A 10,999-nucleotide genomic window follows, 5' to 3' on the forward strand; every position below is an offset into this window, starting at 1 on the left:
ACTTCTACGACTTATAAATAATTTCCATTTATTTCGCTGCGCTCACTCGTGAGAGATACTTTCAGCACTCTAAGATAAAATTCGTATCCCCGCACGGCTATGTAATATCCTCTATTTATTAAAGGCATAACTGTTCAATGAAACACTTTATACTTGTGTCGGTTTATTACATGATTCATTTGTTGTACGAATGTTGTACAAATTTGAAAATACATTATAACTCTTATTAAACTTGTCCTTCTCAAAAATGTAAAGGCTGATAGTTTCTAAAGAAAATGTTTGGGGCTGCGTCGGTGGGGGTAACGAAATAATTTGAATATATCAACAAAGTTGACTGAAAGGGCTTAAATTTCGTTCCCATTTAACACAACTGGCGAATTCTCAATTAAACAAGACGTAGAAAAATTCCTTCGCCGAGTTCAATTAAAAGCCTTTTTCCACGACAAAGAGGATGATTCTAACACCTCGAACAAAGACACTTTCGAAACACTTCAGACTCGAAAGTCTAAATGGACTCCCCCGGAGGGCCAGTTCGCATCATTAGACTTTTTTATCAAAAAAATGTCGCCACGATATCAACAAACTTAGTTTCGATCGTATTACCAAAATTTTCCAATCTCTCTTCTGAAGAGTGGTCTGTTCTAAAAAGCCTTAGAAAACGCAAAGACATTGTTATCAAAGCAGCCGATAAGGGCGGCTCAGTCGTTGTTTGGCGCACCGACCTCTACCAAAAAGAGGCTGTGCGGCAACTTTCTGACACCTCTTTTTATCAAAAGGTCGACAAAGACCTCACTGCCAGCAATCAAAACACAGTAAAGAATACGATCAACCAACTCATAACTAAACAAGAATTGCCGGCCACAGCAAAAAATCTCATCATAACCACTCCTAGAACTTCTTGTATTTACTTTTTATCTACAATTCACAAACCTAACAACCCGGGTCGGCCAATTATCTCGGCTTGCAGTTGCCCTACCGAACTTATCTCTAGCTATCTAAACAAAATTATGGCTTCCATCGTCAAAACTTTACCATCATATATTAAAGACAGCCAACACGCTCTTCAAATTTTTCGCGACTTTAATTTCCTTGGCCAAAACAAACTTCTTTTTACCATGGATATTACGTCTCTTTACACTGTCATTCCTAATGGCGAAGGTCTTCTGGCCCTTAAACATTTTTTTGATCAACGTACTGTTAAGGAACCTAAATCTGAAACACTACTACGCTTAGCCAAACTAGTTCTCACACTCAATTCGGGGACAACTTTTTCAAACAAACCAATGGTGTAGCCATGGGCACCAAAATGGTGTCCACACCTGGCTATGCCAATCTTTTTGTAGGTTTTGTCGAACAGCAATTTTTCAGCCAATACAACGGGTCCAAACCTGAACTCTACGGTCGCTACATCGACGACTTTATCGGGGCCAACTCCTCTACCAGAGAGGAGCTCACTCAATTCATATCCGCAGTCAATTCTTTTCACCCGACTCTGAAATATACCTGGGAAATTTCTGACAATTCTTTATCCTTTTTAGACATCAAAGTTTCAATTGAAGCTAACGCTTTATGCACTAGAGTGTATTACAAACTTACAGACTCGCATAATTACTTGTTGTGTTCGTCTTCGCATCCATCTCACGTTAAGAATTCCATTCCTTTTTCTCAGTTTCTAATACTTCGTCGTTTATGTAGTGATGACTCTGATTTCCACCACAAATCAGAGTCAATGTGCCAGTTTTTCGATAAACGCGGTTACCCTGACTCTGTCGTTCAAGCGGATTGCCACCGCGCCCAACTTATTGATCGAAATTCAGCACTACAAACGTCACAAAAGGAAGATTCCGACCACATTCCATTAACTCTCACGTTTCACCCTCACAACCACTCAGTTAAATCCATCATTCTTAAAAACTTTAAATTACTTCAAAACGATCCAGTGGGTCAAACGGCCCGGGTTCAAGTCCTGGCTGGGGCTTAACGTTGAGTCCTTAAGCAAGACACTTCACTCACATTGTTTCGTCTTCTCGGATAGGACGTAAAGCCGGAGGTCCCGTCTCTTAAAGGGTAAGGGGTAAGAGACGTTAATTTCCCACGCACGAGATTACTGTGTGCTGGATGTCCTCCCCTGGGGTGGGTTGGTGGGAAAACAGCAGGTCCACATCAGCTTATACAGTTGCCAATAAATTCAACCTGCTTGAACAAATAAACGTGATGATGATGATGATGATGATGATGAAGAAGCACTATCTTTTCGCAGCCTCCGCTCATTTCATTCAAACGCGACAAAAACATACGCAATTTTTTGGTCAGAAGTTCTTTTGGACTAACGACCAACCGGGCACTTTTAAATGCGCTCGTGCACGATGCAAAACGTGTCCTTTCATTCACAACACTGAGAAAATATCGGGACCCAAACGATCCACTAAGATCACCGATCACTTCACGTGCACCTCCGCCAATGTAATCTATCCTTGGGTTTCACCCACGTGACCAATACCTTAGCAACGGTTAATATCCGCCATCTTGGTGTCCCTCGAGCGTAAACAAACCGTATCTAACGAAGAGTTCATGTGAGAAAGAAGGGATGGTTTTATGCATTATTGTTGGCTGTTCGAGCAAAAGTGGAAAGCATAAAGACTAAGGATTTTTTCGCATAATAATTTCATAATTTTATTATCTCTATAGCGCAAAATTCATTATATATATGATCTAATGCGCTATACCTAAGATCATCACAAATCAAGGGGAAGAACAGGAGGAACTAGGAGTTGTTGTATGGTTCGAGGCTTGCGGCTGTTGTAGATCCTCGATTTTTTGGTCGAGCTTTTCTTGGAGCTTCTTAGCCGATGAGAAATCGATGTCTTTAGCCCTCGCATACGGCACTTCATTGACCTATGTCGGCAAAATCCATGAGTATTTTACCTGAGTGCAAGTAAGCTTGGGGTGTCACGAAAACTCACACCCCGAAAACTCAGACCTCAGACCTCAGACCCCGAAAACTCAGACTCCTCGAAAATTCAAGAGATAAACTCGACTCATGATCACTCCTGGTAATCCCGCGTGTATTTTGACCTTTTGGGTCTTGATCCAACTGAAGCAGCAAAAGCAAGGCCGCAAGTTGCACGTTTCGCAAAATCGTCCGATGGTTGAGTATTAAAACATTTTAGAGTGACACAAGACTTCATTTAGCTTAGATTTACCTCAATTTTTCCCGTTAATTTTGAACTTTTCATTCACAGTTAACGGGATCAAATGCGCTCGCTCCAACATCAAAGTATTAAAATGTGGCGTGATTTTGACGAGCCGAAAGGGACGTTTGTTTACCTTTTTGTACTTCGTTGCACAGATCCTTGTTGTTGCTCTGTTAAAATTCTTAAATATTTCGCGATAATAATGGATACAAACAGAGACTCGGCCCACCAGTCCCAAAACGAAGACAATTTTGCGACCCTTGGGCTAGAGTTCTTAAATGAGGCAGAAAGAGAAAAACAACGCGAAAGAAGACTCGGCATCAGCGCCGTCACGACTCGCTTCACTGAAGAATCACTCTTGATATTGTTGTCCGTCTTTCGCGTCGGATTTGTTGCATTGTTCCACCGGTTATATTATAAAAAAAATTGGTTCATGCTTTATGCTATGCACTATCGAATTATGGAGCACTTCGAAAGCTTGGAGAACACTTCGAGGGACCTGAGTTTTCGGTGTCTGAGTTTTCGTGACACCCAGCGAGCTTGCCATGAATTCTAGTAGTTGCCTCAAACATAAATAAAACACTTGCGATATGAGAGCATGACTCAGCCAGTCCAGCTTTGCATCCCAAGCAATGGGCTGACAAAATAGTCCCATCGTTTTCGGAAATGACCCAAATGTTCACTAAAGGATCATTCATATGCTGTGAATGCCAAACTCGTGCTCTCACGGCATACTTGCCGGCGATTACTTTGCCTACAACTGAGGTTACAAATCCCGACACCATTTGATTAAACGCCTCTAGACTCTTGACCGCCTTGAACTGCTTCTTGGTGTAGAAGCTGGTCTCAAGAACGAGGTAACTCAGCAAGTCCGACGCTTCCACAGGAGGCAGGCATTTTGGACTGAACTTCTCGGCTGGTATGCTTGCAGGGTCAACCCCAATGACCGAGATCTTTTGCAAACATCTTTCCTTCCAACTCTCTAAGCTTTCGGCATACTCAGAGAGCACTGGAGAGGAATGACAAGGACACATCGAAACCAGTCGCTAGACATTTTAATTTACCTAATCATTCTAAGCAACATATGGCAATCTGCGGTCTTTCCTTGCACTTAGGTAGCACGGAAAGCCGTAAAACTCTTGAACAAAAGCTCATCTTTCAAACCGGCAGTTTAAATCCCACAGGTATTAACGAACGCTTTTCATTCCACTAATTTATTCGTTTTTTCTCGTTGCCATGTTCCCACCAATAACGTAGCTCCATTTTCTGCCTTTAAAAGCACACACAACCCACAATTCCTCAATTCGCTCCGACGAAGGGCTAACGCTCGAAACGTCAGCTTTTATAATCTTAACGGTGGCCAATTTACCATTTCAACTTTAATTTGTTGATATATTCAAATTACTTCTCAAAAATAGCTGACTCTTGTCTGCCTTTATTGCTGAAGTTTTTCTTGAATAAACGTCCCATGTTATTCCTTTAATTAGGAGTATGTACGTATTTACATTCTTCATACATGGTAAAGAGTGTGATTTCTGCCACAAAATTTCAAAACGAAAGCTAGACCCTGTGAGGCGTCCCTATCCGGAAAGGAACAGGGAAGGATTCCATTACTGCCACGTGAATGACACTCCAGCAAACGACAGAACTGTGGATGATTTTCAACCAAGGACTCAGCTGCGGAAATTTTTTAATGAATGTAACATGGATACCGACAAACATGACAATAACATATAAAATATGCTTCTTTTTTAAAATCAAAAGCATTAGAATATTTACAGAAACCTACTTTACCAACTATGCATGTATTTCTCTTGAAAGGATTACTAAATGAACCAAGTGCCATTCAGAGATTCAGCAAAGAATACATAGTAAAAAATCATTTTGTCAAGAATTGTCTGTCATCTTGAAGGAGGGAGGCATTGGGGCCTCAGGGAAACCCCAAAACCGGAGAGAAAAACCTCCAAAACCGAAAAACCGACGAAAAAAGGCAGCAAAACCGAAAACTACATGCAAACCTGACAAAACCGCTACATTTTCACCTTTAAAGGTCGAAAAGGAAAAACCGAAAACCGCATCAGAGTTTTCGTGAAGACCGAAAACCGAATGCAAAAACACGTAAAATCCGCAAATCACTCTGAACATCAAAACCGAAAAACCGAACCTTTTTGGCCCAAAAACCGAAACACCGATCCAAAAAACAGTCAAAACCGCAAAACCGAAAATCCCAAAGCCCCCCTTCTTAAAGATCTGAATTTCAAGAAAATAAAAACGCAAAGAATCACGAAAATTCTTCTAGAGAGGAAAGAAGCAAAACGTATGATGACTTCGATTGGACACTTATGTATAGGGTAGGGCAGCTTAGAAAGTTTAAAGTCTCCTCTCCTGATCTTACCTGGACAAACATGGTATCAGCTGTACAAGGAGCACATTCAATTGAACAGGACAAAGTAGACATTGTTGCTACCCACATTGCGAGATCAATAGTTAACAACGATGCAATGAACAATGAAGAAGATGATTTCGAGGGTGAAGAATCAGATGAAGAATATCGAGATGATGTAGTACTGGAGGAAATCGGCGGCGAAAGTGATGAAGATGAAACAACAGAGACTGCACAACAAAATGAAAATGATGAAGATGACAACGAGGGTGACGATGACAACGAGGACAACGACAACAGAGATTATGACGCCGACGACGACAGAGATGAAGACGACGACAACGACGATAGCAGTGGCGGCGTTAGCGATGATGTCAATGAAGGCAACAATGATGATAACAGCGAGGAAGTGCAAATAAGTGACATTGTGTGTACTACCAAATCTGGTAGAGCATACAGGACATGGAAAGGACGATAAATTATTATTGATTCTGTTCTAAAGAAGGTTGATATCTGACTATGGGAAAAGCTGAGAGTTATTTATAAACCGGTGTTTTACTATTTTTCCCGTTGGGTAGGGTCACAATTTTTTTATTTCAGTTTTTGGAGGGTCAAATTTTTTTAAACCTTTTATGGGGGAGGGCCACAACTCCTTGGCCAAACTTTTTCTCAGTTTAGTGGCCCTTCCTCCCCAGTAAATAATGATCGGTCCCTAAATTGATTTAGATTTTTCCTCTCTCAAAATTCAACAGAAGAAATACTCGAGTCGCGTCCGTTGTATGTTTGGGGTGATGCTACCTCGAAGGCGTTCGTATTCGTCGAGGGTTAGAGTAAACAGTAATTTTGGTCAGGGGGGAAATTATGAAACCTGCGAATATTGCGAAATCCCGCGAAAGGTCGACATTTAAAAACTGAGGACAATTTTTGACTAAGACACCAGACTGCGTAATGATGGCGGCGATTCAATGAATTTGAATATATGAAAATCACATGTGTACTGCGGTTTCATAAAACGCATGAAAGCGTTCCTCGCAGTAATAAACCCTACTTATCTTGTAGGTGGAAATAAGGCTTGAAAAAAATTCAGGCTCGTACAGGATTTGAACCCATGACTTCTGCTTTACCAGTGCAGTGCTCTACCAACTGAGCTAACAAGCCAACTGGGAGTAGCTTATTATGTTGGTTCGTATTAAACCCATCAATGAATTTGAATATGTAAAAGTCATATATGTGTACTGCGGTTTCATGAAATGTTTGAAAGCGTTCCTCGCAGTAATAAACCCTACTTATCTAGTAGCGACCAAGTACTGTAGACATGTCTTATTGACTTGCCCTGTTCTGCCAACAGAAGAGCGGACATGATAGGCATGCAATGTCTACTTTGAGTGCTTTTAAGAAGTGTAAATTTATTCAGTCGTAAGTGAAAAAAAGTTGTTCCTTCAATTTAAAACGGCAGTAACTATGAGAATAAAGTAGCCCTTTATCTGGCTGTCATTATATTTGTAACGAGATCGCTGACGCCAAAGCGGGCTGGCTTACTCTATCATGGCCTTGCATCGAACGGTCCACTTTAAACAGAAGGATGGGTACAACTGCAGCGGAATTCTCATTTATCTTGTAAGTAGCAAACTCGCTATGCACCCACACGCGATATTTAGTTTTAAATTTAATACAGAAGTTACTATTCTCATTAAATCACGTGGTGCTAAGGTACGAAATCTTTACCCTCACAAGGTAACTAGCGTTACCGTTCGACAGGCTAGCCGCTGGAAGAAGTGCATTCGATTAAATATAGCTCAGTTAACAACCAATACTTTCTGCCGTAAAAGGAATTTAACGGAATATTGCAGATTCGTCACTCATTTTCCCCAATGATTGATTGTTATTTTTCGATCGTTTCTTTCAGCCTAGATGTTTGCGCGAAGAGTCTGCTGATGCAGCTTTCTACATAGCAACTGACCGTGCATGAATAACGTCTATGGTGTTTGGCTGTTGTTAGGATGACATCCACGAGTAAGTAATTCGTTTCCAAACTTCATATCCTTTAATCTTGCTAAGCTTCGGGTTTGATCCTGATATACAGTTAAGAATCAAAGTGTGAGACCTGACCCAATAAAAAAAGAAGACATATCTAAATGGATGACATCTACGTTTTTCAGTCTTTACATGGGCATTAGACAATGAACTACACGGAAGCATAGGAGTAAAAGGTTTGGTTTAATATATCGGGAGGATGAACAATGGCTATTGAGACATTTATTCACATTCGCGGGAAGGTACTCTCCGGACTCTTTGGTAGGAATGACGCGGCCCGATTCTCCAAACATGTCATGTTCCACAGTCGTGTTCAGTCCTTACTTCTAAATCTAAACCATTTAAAGACATGGAATGGTAAAATAATATGTCCCATTATTTTATCTTGTATACCATCAAAACATCGTTTCGGCCGCAGAACACCAGCATGATCAAAAGTTGGTAAAATTCACTTAAAAATACATATATTATGGTTCCTTCTCATTTTCTTTTACTAATGTTGAGTAGCTGTTCACACAAAATGACATCCTCGCGTTCTCGTGGCTCCTCAAAAACCACACCTGATTTACACTCACATTTTCAGGCCAAGTCGGCTCAAGAAACCTTAATTTTTGTGGCGTCATCGTATATGGGGTAGCCCACCCTCTCCCCACCTTAAGATCAATATATGGTTTGACGTCATTTGGCGGTTTAGCACCGTTACTCAGAACTTAATTCTCGGAACAAGGAGTTTCAGACCTGGAAAATCATTTCACCCGCTGAAAATTATCTGGATAGTCGATCGTACAAAAGATCTCGTCTATCATTGTTAAATGAGAATCGCACGGCGTGATTTTCCATTTTACGTGTAACTTCCAATCATTAGTCAGCACATTTAACAGTTACACCGGAGACGAAGTGAGTCTTATTGAATAATGCCAAAGAAGAAATCGAGGAGATCATTCAACAATTTTCACTGAGCCTGGGGCAAACAATTGCTTGAGTATAACTATTTAAATCCTTTAGAATTCTGTTGTGGACTAAAACGTTTCTAAAGAAACTTTTATAAATATTTTATTACAACTGTCTTGCTTACTCGTATCGAGATAAGCAGCCGGTTTCCCCTGAAATTTAACAGGCCTCTTTATTTGATTTGGACAGCTAAAACCTCGCATCTTACTTTGGGAAAGTGGTAAACCGAACTTAAAAGCATCTTTTGTGCATTCGGAAATTAACTTTTTTCTATCGCGTTAACAACAGCTTTCTCAGAAACATTGACAAAACAAAAGGCGACCGTTTTGAAGTTCAGCGTCCCTGCTCTAATCACCTCGTGCGAGGAGATTACTGCGAGATATTCATAATATTCTATGTAATTTTAAATTCACAGTAGGATTTTCACATCTGACTTCCCACTTGGAAAAATTGATTGATTCGTCTATTCAGCTTCTCAATGTATATTATTCATTCAAATTAATCTAGGGAAATTCTTTACCATAAAATTTCTAGCAAAGTGTTTTAAACTAAGAAAGTTATTTGGACCATCAAAAGGACTCAAAGGAAATCGACAACCTCATTTTAAAACCGAGAGGGAGAAACGAAACGAACCCTGACATCTTGAAGTTTTCTGTTTCCAGTTGCATATAAAAAAAACATCCTAAACTTTTACAAACTTTTAACCTTTTTCATTGTCCAAAGATGCTAAATTTTAGGACTGATTATCAACTGTCAGGCTGGTGTGCAGTAAAGGAAACAGGTCTCATGCAAGAATCAGTTGACAGTGAAGGCTATTCACTCAGTTCATGGTCCTTTATTCTTCAAGGAAAGGCAAAACTAAAGCCATAACTTAGTCAGTCGATACTCACATAGACGTCTTATAATATTTTTGAGTTGACGTACCACAAATAACGCGAGACTTTTCTCTTCTTCATGTCGTTCTATTGGGAAAGAATATGACGCCCTCTCCTCTTGCAAAAGACTTGGGGGTCTGGATCGACTCTACTGTAACCTTTGACGACCACGTATCTAAACTGCCCTCAAGTAGTCTGTACAATTTACGTCGTATCAGTAGAATGAAACATCTTTTGGACAAAAAAACTCTTACTTTGATTATCAATGCTCTTATTTTCAGAAGGCTTTTCTATTTTTCTACCGTATGGGGTAATATCTTCAGCAAAAATATTTCTAAGCTCAAACTCATTGAGAACTTAGCTTGTAGAATAATCCTAAGTATCAAAAAATTTGATCATGTCTCTGCTGCGCGCAAATTCCTTGGTTGGCTAAGCGTCTGTCAAAAACTTTTATTAGATACCCTTACTATGGCCAATAAGTGTAGAGCAAAGCAGGTACCACCTTATATCTTTGCGATCTATTTCATGACAGATTTAGTGTGTCGGGACGCAACACTAGAAATATGTCACAGTTAAATCTGCGTAAATGCAGATTATCAACTGGACAACTCTCTTTCGCCTTTCGCGGGGCAAAAAGTACAACCTCCTCCCAGAAAACATTCGGAACATAAAGAGTATTTCAAGTTTAGAAAGGAGAGTCGCTTGATCGAAACACATCTTTCAAGCTTTATATGAACTCATGTAAATATTTTTTTTCGCAACATATGTAAATATTTTTTGACCCATTGCAATTTATTATTGTATAGTTGCTATCATTGTATATTAGTTAACAACTATTCGCCGAAGTGGAGGTGGTTAGTGGTGGATATTTACCCAGCCGCGAAGCGGCGAGGTAAATATCCACCGCTCACCACCGACACTGAGGTGAATAGTTGTTTTAGTATATACTAAAACAGTGAGATAATACGCACCACCAAAAATTAATTTGAGTGATTTCTTTGCATGTCACGGATGCAAACCGGGACGCCATTTTTTCCCGAGTTGCTCGGAGGTAAATAGCAAGGGATTTTCGGAGTTTGACTAGCCAATCAGAGCGCGCCTTCAACGCTATCCACTGTTTTAGTATATACTAAAACAGAATAGCCTCGTATAGGGGAGCCGTAATAAAGTGTAATATATTGTACTTAATGATTGAGTTCACAATCAGGTCTCACTTAAGGTAAACGGGGAGACTAACATATCCCCTAAACACTTACGTGAATGCACTCCTTGTTTCATGTGTGGAGGCCAGTCCGCATTTTTGTAGCACACTGCTGTGTACCAGGTAAAGCTGTCGATATCTTGGTTACACTGCCCATACAGGCCACCTTACAAACCGGAGTGCTACTTCTATGTCGAAATGAGGCTGGCAATGCAGTGGAGTTTAAACGCAGATTAGACTTTATCTGGTTCGGAACACTTGTGGGAAGCTATCGACTTCTATTACGAAAATATATCGTGTAGGTAGGATAGGTCCACGTTTGTATCGGAGATTCGAAACAAAAAGAAAAAATAATTCCGCA

Source organism: Stylophora pistillata, chromosome 7 (assembly GCF_964205215.1).
Source record: "Stylophora pistillata chromosome 7, jaStyPist1.2, whole genome shotgun sequence".
Taxonomy (NCBI): Eukaryota; Metazoa; Cnidaria; class Anthozoa; order Scleractinia; family Pocilloporidae; genus Stylophora; species Stylophora pistillata.